Source organism: Desmodus rotundus, chromosome 4 (assembly GCF_022682495.2).
Source record: "Desmodus rotundus isolate HL8 chromosome 4, HLdesRot8A.1, whole genome shotgun sequence".
NCBI lineage: Eukaryota > Metazoa > Chordata > Mammalia > Chiroptera > Phyllostomidae > Desmodus > Desmodus rotundus.
In genome coordinates, this window is record NC_071390.1 from 104,025,213 (window position 1) to 104,039,788 (window position 14,576).

Below are 14,576 nucleotides of genomic sequence, written 5' to 3' on the forward strand. Positions count from 1 at the left end.
GAATTTATACCTAGGAGTAGAAGAGGGGGTAGAATTAGGAAATCATGAAGAGGCAGAGCATGCATCCCCCATTCCTGTGCAGGCCTAAATTGAAGGACCATAGAACTCTAAATTAGATTATAATCCTATATTTTTATATTAAACTTGACAGGAATTTATTTTTCCTAAAATGAGACTTTCTTATGATTGAAGGATCCAGAAAGATTTTTCACCTGAAAAATTTCATCCAGGGCAGGGAAGAGTAACTTCAAAAGCAAGTAAGAAAAAAAGTAAAAAATAATCCCCACATTACAAAGTTTAATTTGTTTCATAAAATGATTACACAATTTACAATGTATTTTGAAGCAGATATAAAACAAGAGCTACAGAGTCAACAGAGATCTGGAATGACAGAAAGCTAAGGCCCTCTGGTGACTACCTCCAGGCCAGCTAAAACCCTGGCCTCCTCAGGGTAGGACTTTATATAAAACAAATAAATTAACTGGTGCAATCATAAGATGAGTCATAAAAAAACAGAAGAAAGAAAAAGTGGGTTACACTTGCTCAACCTTATTTTATACTTCTTTCTTAAAATATTATTGGAATTTTTTGGTAACTTTTGGAAGCTTTTTGGAAGTTGAGCAACAGGGAATCAGTTTTAAAAGCAAAACTTGGGACTTCCAGTCAAGATGGAGGCATGGGTAAACATGTCTCACCCCCTCACACAACAACTATAGGGAACCGACCCATATGGACGTGGCAAATGTAGCCCAGCCCTGATTCGGAAAACCGGCAGGCCCACAGATGGGCTTTTCCATGGGAAACCAGGCCTGAATTCTACCTAGGCTGCTTTGAGGCTTGGTTTTGCTAAAACTCCCTCGCCCTGAATTGAAGCAGCAAATGCGTACTGCATATCTTTAAAGTAACTTCCTAGAGTCTGTGCTAATTCTCCCAATGCCGGAGTGTAACCAGATCAATCACTTTTATCATTCCCTTGCATTTACAACAATTTTTTTTCTTTGTTACCAGTAAGAAGTAATCGGCAACATCCTTTCCTTTGTCATCTGTAAAAGGTAATTACCTAAAGCAAACCTGAGCATAATGAATGAGAACCTTCTTTGATGTATGCTATTAGAAAGCAATAACAGCCTATCCAGGCAAGGGTTGGGGTGCTCTCTCTCTCAGAGAGTGGCCATGCCATCCCTTTTTCTCCACAGGACTTCTGCAGTCCGTGTGAATTTGTTCGTCGCATCCACAACACCGCAGACATCACTGGTGAGAGTCTGCAACAAGCAACAACAAAAATTACAACTAGACTACAAAACAAATATCATGCAGAATCATCAGAAAATCAAGCTGTATGGAAGTCCAACACCAAGGTATTAAAGAAGCCACATTCATCCACATGGGTAGGGGGGGTAGAGACATAGAGAGCTGCAGAGACATGGAATGCACAGTCCCACACCCATGTGTGGTGGATAACAGTCAGGAGGGATACCTTGGGAACAAGGGGTCCCAGCCCCACACCACACCACCCAACCCAGGTTCCATTGCCTGGAAGATAAGTCCCCATAACTTCTGGCTGTAAAAACCAGTCGAGGTTGGGGAGGCAGAAGAAATTGCAGGATTCTCAAGACTCTCCTCTTAAAGGTCCTACAATGGACTTAGGACTTACAAAGACTCACTCCCTATGGGCTCCAGCAGGTGGAAAGGCACCAATGGCATATGGGGAGAAACTGAAGTGTCTGGAATCAGAGAGAGTGCTGGGTGACAGCTTCCTCCTAGACAAAATTCCAGAGGATGGGCAGAAGCATTGTCCCCTCTCTGAGCCCTCACCCATACAGAGCCACAGAGTGGCGACACCATATGACAGACTCCATCAACTTGGTTCACAAGGGTTGTCCTGTGCTGGTGATTACCTAAGGCTCTGCCTGTGCGAATTTACCCTGTGAGCTTTTCTACAATGGCTGATACTACTAGGACAGGAAGTCAAAGCAGCTCTACCTAATACATAGAAACAAACACAGGGAGGCTACCAAAAGGAGGAGACAAAGAAATATGGCCCAAATGAAAGAACAGAACAAAACCCCAGAAAAAGAACTAAACAAAATGGAGATAAGCAATCTATCAGGTGTTTGTTATTCTATTACAGTTACCCCCATTTTTCCCCATTATTGACTGTGGGAGCACAACCCCACTCCCACAGTCAATACCCATTTTTGTCCATGCCCATGGCTCATTCATACATGTTCTATGACTAATCCCTTCCCCTTCTTTCCACCATTATCACCCTCCCTCTCCTCTCTGGTCACTGTCAATCTGTTCCATGTTTCCATGCCTGTGGTTCTATTTTGTTCATTAGATTACTTTTGTTCATTATGTTCCTCTTACAGGAGAGATCATATGGTATTTGTCTTTCACCAACTGGCTTATTACACTTAGAATAACATTCTCCAGTTCCGTCCATGCTATCGTGAAAGTTAAGAGTTTCTTCTTTCTTTCTACTGCATATACTCCATTGTGTAAATGTACCACAGTTTTTTGATCTACTCATTTACTGATGGGCATTTAAGCTGTGTCAAGTCCTTGGCTGTTGTAAATTGTGCTGCTATCTATGAACATTGGGGTGCATAAATTCTTTTGAATTGGTGTTTTGGGATTCTTAGGGTATATTCCCAGCAGCTGCATTGCTGGGTCAAAAGACAGTTTAACTTTTAGTTTTTTGAGGAAATTCCATACTACTTTCCAGAATAGCTACACCCACCAACTGTGCACTAGGGTTCCCTTTACTCCACATCCTCACCAGCACTTATTGTTAGTTGATTTATTAATGATGGCCATTCTGACAGATGTGAGGTGATATCTCATTGTGGTTTTATTTTTTTGTGGGGGGGCATCTAAAGAAAGATCAAGCCCTATGACCTTAATTTTATTGGCATTATGTTCTAATCATCAAATGAATTAAGAGATGAAAGGATATTTCAATCAATTATAGTCACTTGAAGCCATTGCCTTTTTTCCATAGTGGCAAATTTCTAAAAGCCAAAGAGCATTTTTATTTTTTTGTATATTTTAATATATTTTATTGATTATGCTATCATAGTCATCCTATTTTTTTCTCCCCTTTATCCCCCTCTGCTCTGTACCCAACATTCCACCATCATTCCCCCACCTTAGTTCATGTCCATGGGTCATACATATAAATTCTATGGCTTCTCCATTTCCCATATTATTCTTAACCTCCCCCATCTATTTTGTACCTACTATTTATGCTTCTTATTCCCTGTACCTTTTTCCCCATTCTCCCCCCACCCAGTCCCTGCTGATAACCCTCCAGGTGATCTCTATTTCTGTGAATCTGTTCCTGTTCTAGTTGTTTGCTTAGTTTGTTTTTGTTTTTGTTTTTTTAGCTTCAGTTGTTAATAACTGTGAATTTGTTATCATTTTACTGTTCATATTTTTTATCTTCTTTTTCTTAGATAAGTCCCTTTAACATTTCAGGTAATAAGGGCTTGACAATAATGAACTCCTTTAACTTGACCTTATCTGGGAAGCACTTTGTCTGCTCTCCCATTCTAAATGATAGCTTTGCTGTAGAGTGTAACCTTGGATGTAGGTCCTTGCTTTTCATGAGTTTGAACACTTCTTTCCAGCCCCTTGTTGCCTGCGAGGTTTCTTTTGAGAAATCAGCTGACTGTCTTATGGGAACTCCTTTGTAGGTAACTCTCTCCTTTTCTCTAGCTACTTTTAAGATTCTCTCCTTATCTTTCATCTTGGGTAATGTAATAATGATGTGCCTTGGTGTATGCTTCCTTCAGTCCAACTTCTTTGGGACTCTCTGAGCTTTCTGGACTTCCTGGAAGTCTCTTTCCTTTGCCAGATTGGGAAAAATATTGCTCTGTGGAAGTTTTCTTTCATTATTTGTTCAAATAAGTTTTCAATTTCTTGCTCTTCCTCTTCTCCTTTTGGCACCCCTATGATTCAGATGCTGGAATGTTTAAGGTTGTCCTGCAGGCTCCTAAGCCTCTTCTTATTTTGTTGAATTTTTGTTTCTTCATTCTGTTCCATTTGAATGTTTATTTCTTCCTTCTGGTCCAAACCATTGATTTGAAGCTTCCTTCCCTTCACTATTGGTCCCCTGTACATTTTCCTTTATTTCACTTTTCATAGCCTTCACTTTTTCCTCTATTTTGCAACCAAACTCAACCATTTCTGTGAGCATCCTGATTACCAGTGTTTGGAACTCTGCATCAGATGGGTTGCCTCTGTCTTCATTACTTAGTTATATTTTTTCTGGAACTTTGATCTGTTCTTTCATCTGGGCCATATTTTTTTGTCTTGGTGTGACTGTTATGTAGTGAGGGGCAGAGCCTTTGATATTCACCAGGGTGGGACAACCTGGGCCCCAACATATTTGTCACTGCTTTGTGGTGCTGGGGCGGGGGGGGTCAGAGAGGGAACAATGCCACTTGCTCAGCTCTTGGCCAGCTTTCAGTCACTTCCTCCATTACCCACAAGCAAATTGGGCCCTTCTGGTGATTCCCAGGTGGGTGGGTTTATGTACATTCTAGGACCCTATGGGTCTCTCCAATGAACTCTCCTGGGAGGCTGGGAGTTTCTCCTGCCTCCTCACACCGCACAGGTTTTTTCAGTCAGAGGTTTCAAGGCTTTCTTTTCCTGTACTGGAACCCTGAGTTGGATGGTCTGTCTCGCTCCCCAGTTGTTCCTCCCGGCTTATCAGCATGCAAATGTGGAACCACCCAGTCCGCCAGCCACCGCCTTACCTGGTCCTCCAGCTGCCGCCTTGCCCCGAGTCCTCTCCACCAGAGCAGCCAGTCTCCTCCCCTCCTACTGATCTGGATGAATGTTTCTTCTTTAACTCCTTGGTTGTAAGACTTCCATACAGTTTGATTTTCTCGCAGTTATAGTTACTTTTTGTTTTTAAATTTGTTGTTGTCCTTCTTTTGGTTGTGCAAGGAGGCAGAATGTATCTACCTACACCTCCATCTTAGCTGAAAGTCTCATTGTGGTTTTAATTTGCATCTCTGGTGGCTAGTGATGTTGAGCATCTTTTCATATGTCTATGGGTCATTTGTATGCTCACCTTGGAGAAGTGTCTGTTCACCTCCTTTGTCCATTTTTTAACTGGACTGTTTGTCTTCCTGGTGTTGAGTCATGACTTCTTTACATATTTGGACATCAAATACTTGTCCAATGTATCATTGGCAAATATGTTCTCCCATATAGTCAGTTCTCTTTTCATTTTGATAATGTTTTCTTTAGCTGTGCAGAAGCTTTTCAGTTTGATGTAGTCCCATTTTTTATTTTTTATTTTATTCCCCTTGCCCTAGGAGATATATTGGCAAAAATATTGCTCTGTGGGATATCTGAAATTTTACTGTCTATGTTTTTCTCTGGGACTTTTATGTTGTCATAACATATTTAAATATTTTACCCATTTTGAGTTTATTCTGGTGTATAGTGTAAGTTGGTGGTCTAGTTTCATTTTTTGCATGTACAGTCCCATTTACTGAAGACGCTATTTTTACTCCATTGTATGCTCATGCCTCCTTTTCAAGTATTAATTAACCATAGAGACATTGGTTTATTTCCAGGCTCTCTGTTTTTTTCCCACTGATCTATGTGTCTGTTTTTATGCCAGTATCAGACTGTTTTGATTACAGTGGCCTTATAGCGTAGTTTTATATCAAGTATTGTGATTGCTCCTACTTTGTTTTTCTTTATCAAGATTGATGAGGCATTCTATGTCTTCTTTGGTTTCATATAAATTTTTGAAATATTTATTCTAGATCTGTGAAATATGCTCTTGATATTTTAATAAGAATTGTATTGAATCTATAGATTACTTTGGGTAGTTTGGACATTTTAATGATGTCAGTTCTTCCAATCCGTGAATATGGTATATGCTTCCATTTATTTGTATCTTCCTTAATTTCTTTCTTCAGTGTTCTATAGCTTTCTGAGTACAGGTCCTTTACTTCCCTGGTTAAATTTATTCCTAGGTATTTTATTTTTCTTCTTGCTAAAGTAAATAGGAATTTTTTCCTAGTTTCTTTCTGATATCTCATTGTTGGTATATAAAAATTCTCATGAATTCTTAATATTTACTTTGTATGCCACTATTTTGAAAAATTCACTTATTAGGTCAAGTAGTTTTTTGGCGGAGCCTATAGCATTTTCTGTGTACATTATCACATTGTCTGCAAATAATGAGTTTTACTTCATCCTTTCCTATTTAAATGCCTTTTATTTCTTCTTCTTGTCTGACTGCTGCAGTGAGAACTTCCAGTACTATTTGAATAAAAGTGGTGGAAGTGGACAGACACCCTTGTCCTATTCCTGATCTTAAGGAGAAAGCTTTGTCTTTGCCCTCTGAGTATGATGTTGCCTGTAGGTTTATCATCTGTAGCCTTTATTATGTTAAGGTATGCTCCCTCTATTCCCAGTTTGCTAAGTGGTTTTTTTTTTTTTTTCATAAATGGGTGCTGGATTTTATCAAATGCTCTTTCAGCATCTATTGATGTGATCATGAGATTTTTGTCCTTCATTTTGTTTATGTGGTGTATTATGTTTATTGATTTGTTAATATTATAACATCCTTGCATCCCTGGGATGAATCTTACTTGATCATGGTGTATGGTATTTTTAATTTATTGCTGGATTGGATTGCCAATATATTTGTTGAGGACTTTAGCATCAATTTTCATCAGAAATATTGATCTGTAGTTTTCTTTGTTGTGTCTTTATCTGGTTTTGGAATTAGATTAATAGAGGCCTCATAAAAAGAGTTTGGGAGTCTTCCCTCTTCTTAAATTTTTTGGAATGGTATGAGGAGAGGAATTAATTCTTCTTTAAATATTTGCTAAAATTCTCCTAAAAAGCCATCCATTCCAGGGCTTTGTTGTGCTCGGAATTTTTTATTGCTGCTTCAATTACACTAGTTGTTATTGGTCTATTCAGGCTTTCTGCTTCATGATTCAGTTTTGAAAAATTTGTATGTTTCTAGAAATTTGCCCATTTTGCCCAGCTTGTCCACTTGAGTTGTCATTGTTCATAGCAATTTCTTACAATCCTTTGTATTTCTGTGGTATTGGTTGTAACTTCTCTTTTGTTTCTGATTTTATGTATTTGGGTCCTATTTTTTTTTCTTGATGAGTCTGGTTAAAGGTTTGTCAATTTTGTTTATCTTTTCAAAGAACCAGCTCCTGGATTCATAAATCCTTTGAATTTTTTTTTCTTATAGTCTCTATGTCATTTAATTCTGCTCTGATCCTGATTATTTCCTTCCTTCTGCTCACTCTGGGCTTTCTTTGTTGTTGTTCTTGTAATTCTTTCAGGTGTAGGATAAGGTTGTTTATTTGAGATTTTTCTATCTTCTTTAGGTAAGCCTGTATTGCCATGAACTTCCCTCTCAGGAATGCCTTTTCTGAGTCCCATAGGTTTTGGATATTTGTGTGTTTATTTTCATTTCTAGGTACTTTTTGATTTCTTCCTTGATCTCATGGTTAACCCATTCCTTACTTAATAACATGTATTCAGTCTCCATGTATTTCAGTGTTTTTGAGTGTTTTTCTTTGAGATTAGTTTCTATTTTCCAGCCATTGTCATCTGAGAAGATGCTTGATATGATTGCAATGTACTTGCATTTGTTGAGGCTTGTTTTGTGTCCTACCATGTGGTCTGTCTTTGAAAATGATCCATATGTATTTGAAAAGAATATATTTTGCTTCTTTGGGGTGAAATGCTTTATAAATATCAATTAAGTCCAGGTGATCTAGGGTGTCATTCAATGCCACAATATTCTTGAATTTTTGTATGCACAATCTCCCCATTGTTGACAGTGGGGTGTTAAAATCCCCTATGATGACTGTGTTGCTGTTGATATCTTTCTTGAAGTCCTCCAAGATTTTCCTTATTATTTGGGTCCTCCTATATTGGGTGCATATAGATTTACAAGGGTTATATACTCTTATTAGACTACTTCCTTAAGTATTATATCATGACTTTGTTTGTCTCTTGTTATGGCCTCTGTTTTGAAGTCTATTTTGTCTGATATAAGTATTGCTATCCCAACTTTCTTTACATGTCCATTTACTTGGAATATTTTTTTTCCTATCCCTTCACTTTCAGCCTGTGTAGATCTTTTGTTCTGAGGTGGGTCTCTTGTAGACAGCATATATGCAAGATGGGGTTTTTTTTATCCATTCAATAACCCTATGTCTTTTGATGGGAGCATTTAATCCATTTACATTTAAGGTTACTATTGATAGGTACTTATTCATTGACATTTTTCCCTTTGTACCTGTGTTCCTCTATCTATCTATCTATCTATCTATCTATCTATCTATCTATCTATCTACCTATCTTCTTAAAGCAGTCTCTTTAGGATCTCTTTCAGTGTTGGTTTGGTGGAGATGTATTCTTTTAGCCTTTTTGTCTGGGTAAATCCTTATTTCCCCTTCCATTTTAACTGAGAGCCTTGCTGGCTAGAGTAGTCTCAGTGGCAGGACTTTGTTTTTCATTACTTGGAATATTCCATGCCATTCCGTTCTGGTTGAGAATTCTGCTGATAGCCTTATCAGAGCTCCCTTGTATGTTACTTCCTGTTCCTCCATTGTTGCCTTTAAGACTCTCTCTTTGTCTTTAAATTTTGCCATTTTAATTATGATGTGTCTTGGAGTAGGCCGCTTTGGGTTCCTCTTGATAGGGACCCTCTCTGCTTCCTGGACTTGAGTGACATTTTTCCTCACCAAGTTAGGGAAACTTTCTGTCATTACTTTTTCAAACAGTCTTTCTATCCTTTGCTCCTCTTTTTCTCCTTCTGGTATGCCTATGATATATATAATTACATTCCATGTTGTCCTTCAACTCCCTTAAACTATATTCATTCTTTTAGAATCTTTTTTTTTGTTTTGTTGTTCTGTTTGGGTCTTTTTCTCTGCCTCATTCTTCAACTCACTGATTTGATTCTTTGCTTCATCTAGCCTGCTTTTAATTCCTCTAGTGAATTCTTTGTTTCAGATACTGTATGCTTTTTTTCCTGGCACTTATTCATGGTTTCTATGTCCTTTTAAAAAAAATTCTATGTCCTTCTTCATGTTGATGTATTTCCCCGTAAGTTCCTTGTAGTTCTCACTGAGCTCCTTGAGTATCCCTATAACCATTATTTTGAATTCAGTGTCTGATAGAGTGCTTGCCTCAATTTCATTTAGCACTCTTTCTGGGGATTCCTCCTTTCCTTTTGTTTGGGGTTTGTTTCTCTGTCTCCCCTTTTGAGGTGGCTCCTCTTGTTTCTGTGTATTAGATTGATCTGCTTCGACTCCCTGTCTATGTGGGGTGGCTTTCTGAGGTAGATCTGTGGGACTCAGTGGTGCAGTCTCCTTGATCTCCTGAGCTGTATGTTCCTGGGATGCTCTTTATGCCATTTATGCAGGCTCCCTTGTCGTAATTGGGGTTTGGTTGTTCTTAGGTCATTCTTTGGTGCATTCTTCTCTCCAGCTGGTTGACTGAGAGTCATACTGCCCACCACATCTTGTATGTTGTTGTACAGGTGATGCAGATGATGTGAAGAATCCTTTGTACTACTTGGCTTCAACAATTCATATCAGCTGAGATTCCATTGATTGTTCAGGTCACTTGTCAGAAGATTAGCTGAAAATTAGTTCTGGGGGCACAAGTGGGCTTATCGTCCACCTACTCAGCCAGCACATTCCCACTCCAAAAAGATTATTTAAGAAAAAAAAAAGAATCCTCTCACCTTCAGTCCAAGCTAATTACACCTCCCCATCTGCCACCCTCACTATAAAGAGTGGTTATTTCTTCAACAGATATATCCCTTAGCAGAAGCTGGCTAAGATCATTCTGGAACTTCAAATTTCCCAAAAATCAAAGATGAAGTAAAACTCTGGACAAATAGAGTATGTTCTGTGTACAACTGGTGCCAGGACTTCATAGCCTTGAGTGTAGAAGTATTGAAAGACTCCATCTGCCCATCCTGTTTCTGCCACCAAGAACTTTATAGTTTTAAAAATTGGTTTTGCATTTTGGAAAGTGAATAATGAAAGCTCCAGGAAGCACTAAAAACCGTCTCAGAAAAGTTTTCCTGTGCAAGCTGTTGTCAAACCTGTTATACCACTGGTAATCTTACAAATGTGCCTTCCTGCACTCTAATCACCCCAGGAGAATCCCAAGCAGTACTTCCTCCCAGCTGCCATGGCCAGCCTTCCTCCTCTTCTGCTCCACCTCCACAACCTCCACCTCCTCCTCTGACTCCACCTCCACCACCAACAGCACCTTTCCTGTTCAGAATATCCATTCTCACTAACACACTTCAGGCTGGATCATTTAAAAAAAAAAAAAAAAAAGAACTTATGCAGATAACACTTAAAGACCTACTGATTGTAATTTAAAAAAGAAAACAACAGAATTTTGATGAAAGGATGAACCTTGTCCCATCACCAAATGCATGGAATCCACTAGTTACATCTCTGACCTGCAGCATGTTACCCTGAAGCTCAACCCAAAGCGTTATCAATCCAAGTTACAAATGTCTTCACTACTCCTGGTAAAAGTCAGAGAGCTCTGTAGAAACTACTTAGAAAAGTCAATGTAGAGAAGAGCCCAGGTGAGACCCCACTTACCAATAAAGAAATTATGGGAACAGAAACTGCACTGGCCCCAGTAATGAGCCGAATCTTTAGGGGAAAGTTTCAGCTGGCTCACCCTAGAAACCCAATTCAAACTCTGCCACTTTCTACCAACATCTTTTATGAACAAAACTGGTGCCAATTCTGCTTGACTCTAGTGATAATTCATAAAATACAAAGATAAAATCACCCCAATCCTTTTTTAAAAAAAATGTAATAGGGTATGTATAAATAATTATTCTAATATGTAATATTATTTAAAGACTCAAACTATTTATGGAGCCCATAAATACCGATATAAAGTGGATATTTGGATATTTTCTAGTTTGCATGATCAGTAAGAGAACAGATGGAAAATGTAATCCCCAAAGTGATGCTTATCCTGGAATTACTCAATTTAAGGTGGAGAGGTTTTTCAAATTTAACTACATAAGTCTAATTTGTACTCTGTAGGTGCAGCTATGACATTAAGATAATGACCTAACTCCCAATTCATCTCAGGTATTCTCAGGTAATTGAAAAGTATTTCAAACTGTAAAACTCAATCATTCATTAAGTGCTACAAACTTGATCAGTAAAAAATAAGACTCTCTCTAGATTTGATTTCTATTCATTATAAACAGTTAAGAGGTAAGACCATCCTTCATCCAAACCCAACTTTTTTTCAAAAGAATTATAAGCAAATTATCCAATGTGACCTTAAAAATTAGAATGTATCATATCTAGCTTCTTAGGTAGGTGGGTAGTTATATATGCCTCACTGAAGTCGGATTCCCATTACTTTGATGTTGCTGTCCACACACATACAGCTAAATATAAATTTCATGAAGACCTCAATATGAACCTTTTATTTTTCGCCATGCCCTGTGAAGGATTCTCTGAGGTCCTTAGCAGTTTTGCTAAAATACTTGATTCCTTGTCCTCAACAGCCTGCTGTTTCAGTGACAGTAACAATGCACACCTAACTGGATTTTTGTTCTTTCCTACCAGTCCAGGGTTGCCAGATTTTGCAAATATAAATAATGCCCAATAAGATTTGAATTTCAGATAAACAACAAATAACTTTTAAGTATAAATATGTCCCATTAAACAGTGAGTAATTTTTTAGTATAGCCATGTACCAAATGTTATATGGGTCATATTTATACTGAAAGAAAAATTCATTGTTTGCCTAAAGTTCATATTTAACTAAGCATCTTATATTTTATTTGACAACTGTATCAGACAGTGCCATACAAAGTTGCCAAGTATTTCTGGAAGCCCCCAGTTTATCAGACATGTGTACTTAGCAGTGAACACTACAATAGCTTCAACAAGGATCCCCATCACTAATGTTCTAAGTAACAAGGAGGAAGGGGAACTCTCGTTAGGATGGGTGTAACTGAAGATGCAGGATTAGCTTTGATGCTGATAACCTGCACTGCAGTTCCAGAAATAAGGATAGTTCTTCAGGGAGAGGAACCAAGGGGTTTCACATTTTCAATGCACTTTTTAGCCTGAGAGGAAGCATCTACATAGATGATATTTTTGAAATACCCCCTGGTTAGCTTAGGCTAAAAAGATATTTTAGCAATTTCCCAGAAATGCCTGTATTCCCACAGATAAATATTGCTTTGAGATGCCATATAATATTGTGAAAGTCACCAGACTGGAAAGTAAACCTTGGGACAATGTTTTGTTTTTATGAGATCCACATTTATGTTTAAAGCACAATCATGGATAAAAATTTAACAGATAATGAAGTTAAGAAACTTATGTGACTCTAGTACAATGAAAGTCTTTTTTTTAACAAGCTAGCTATATTCTTATATTATGTGTGAATAAAGGGAATAATCCCTAATAAAGCAGTTGACTACTTGTAGTAGAATATTTTGTGAGGTGCCCTGGGTGGAATCAATCACCAGTTTGATTCCCAGTCACATGTCAGATGGGGGCATGCGAGAAGCAACTGATGTTTCTCTCTCACATCGATGTTTTTCTCCCTCTCTTTCTCCCTCTCTTCCCCTCTCTCTTAAAAATTAATAAATTAAATCTTTTTTAAAATAATATTTTATGAGGCACTTATGATGCTTGTGATGTTAATAAACCACTGTGTATTATATCAATTTAATTTAAATGATTTGATGATTTGATCATTCTTGTGGAATAAAGGTTCATAGAAAATGTTATAGGAATCCTATAGACAAACATTTGTAAAGCTGCTATTGCCATTGTACCAGTATCAAAATGTATTCTACTTTGCATGATTTACTAACTTTTGTGACAGATTTTACATTGTACACATTTGAGAATCCTGTAAATACTGTGGCTTCATTAAACTGTCACTGATCCAAAAAAAAAAACATTTTGAGGGGCAGTTTGCAATATGTATGTCTGATGCTTTTCATTACTTTGAGAAAGTATTAGCTGTTATCTATTTCAATATGGCTTCCATCCAATTATCTTTCTTCTGGTCTTCTAGTAATCCAATTATATGTAGATAATCTTGAAAAAGAGAGCTGAACAACTTACACTGCCACAAATCAAAAACTATTAGAAAACTATAGTTATAAGACTGTGGTAATGCTACAAATATAGACAAACCAACTATGGTGGGCAGAATTTTAAAGATACCACCCACTAAACTTACTATTCACTATTATATTTAATTATATTTTATTAATTATACTGTTACAGTTGTCCCTATTTTTCCCATTTTCCCCTATCCACCCAGCATTCCTCACTCCCTCAGGCAATCCCCACACCTTTGTTCATGTCCATTGGTCATGTGCATAAGTTCTTTGGCTACTCCATTTCCTATACTGTACTTTACACCCCCATGGCTATTCTGTAATTAGCAATTCATACTTCTTAATCCACTCACCCCTTCACCTATTCCCCAAAACCCTCTCCCATCGGACAACCATCAAAATGCTCTCTGTATGCATGATTCTGTGTCTTTTTGTTTGCTTAGTTCATGTTTTTTTAAATTTTATTATTTTTTAAATATATTTATTGATTATGCTATTACAGTTGTCCCATTTCCCCCCCTCACTCCACTCCATCCTGCCCACCCCCCTCCCTCCCACATTCCCCCCCTATAGTTCATGTCCATGGGTCATACAGATAAGTTCTTTGGCTTCTACATTTCCTACACTATTCTTACCCTCCCCCTGTCTATTTTCCACCTATCATCTATGCTACTTATTCTCTGTACCTTTCCCCCCCTCTCCCCCTCCCACTCCCCTATTGACAACCCTCCATGTGATCTCCATCTCTATGGTTCTGTTCCTGTTCTAGTTGTTTGCCTAGTTTGCTCTTGTTTTTGTTTTAGGTGTGGTCGTTAATAACTGTGAGTTTGCTGTCATTTTTACTGTTCATAGTTTTTATCTTCTTTTTCTTAGGTAACTCCCTTTAACATTTCATATAATAAGAGCTTGGTGATAATGAACTCCCTTAACTTGACCTTATCAGAGAAGCACTTTATCTGCCCTTCCATTCTAAATGATAGCTTTGCTGGATACAGTAATCTTGGATGTAGGCCCTTGCCTTTCATGACTTGGAATACTTCTTGCCAGCCCCTTCTTGCCTGCGAGGTCTCTTTTGAGAAATCAGCTGACAGTCTTATGGGAACTCCTTTGTAGGTAACTCTCTCCTTTTCTCTTGCTGCTTCTAAGATTCTCTCCTTCTCTTTAATCTTGGGTAATGTAATTATGATGTGCCTTGGTGTGTTCCTCCTTGGGTCCAGCTTCTTTGGGACTCTCTGAGCTTCCTGGACTTCCTGGAAGTCTATTTCCTTTGCCAGATTAGGGAAGTTCTCCTTCATTATCTGTTCAAATAAGTTTTCAATTTTTTGTTCTTCCTCTTCTCCTTCTGGCATCCCTATAATTCGGATGTTGGAACGTTTCAAGATGTCCTGGAGGTTCCTAAGCCTCTCCTCATTTTTCTGAA

At 38.0% G+C, this 14,576-nt stretch overlaps 1 pseudogene; it reads left to right on the plus strand.

Annotated features, from left to right (window-relative positions):
- The first annotated feature begins 1,173 nt into the window (after positions 1-1,173).
- LOC112322306 (proline-rich protein 11 pseudogene) lies at positions 1,174-10,830 on the plus strand (annotated as a pseudogene).
- The last annotated feature ends 3,746 nt before the right edge of the window (positions 10,831-14,576 follow it).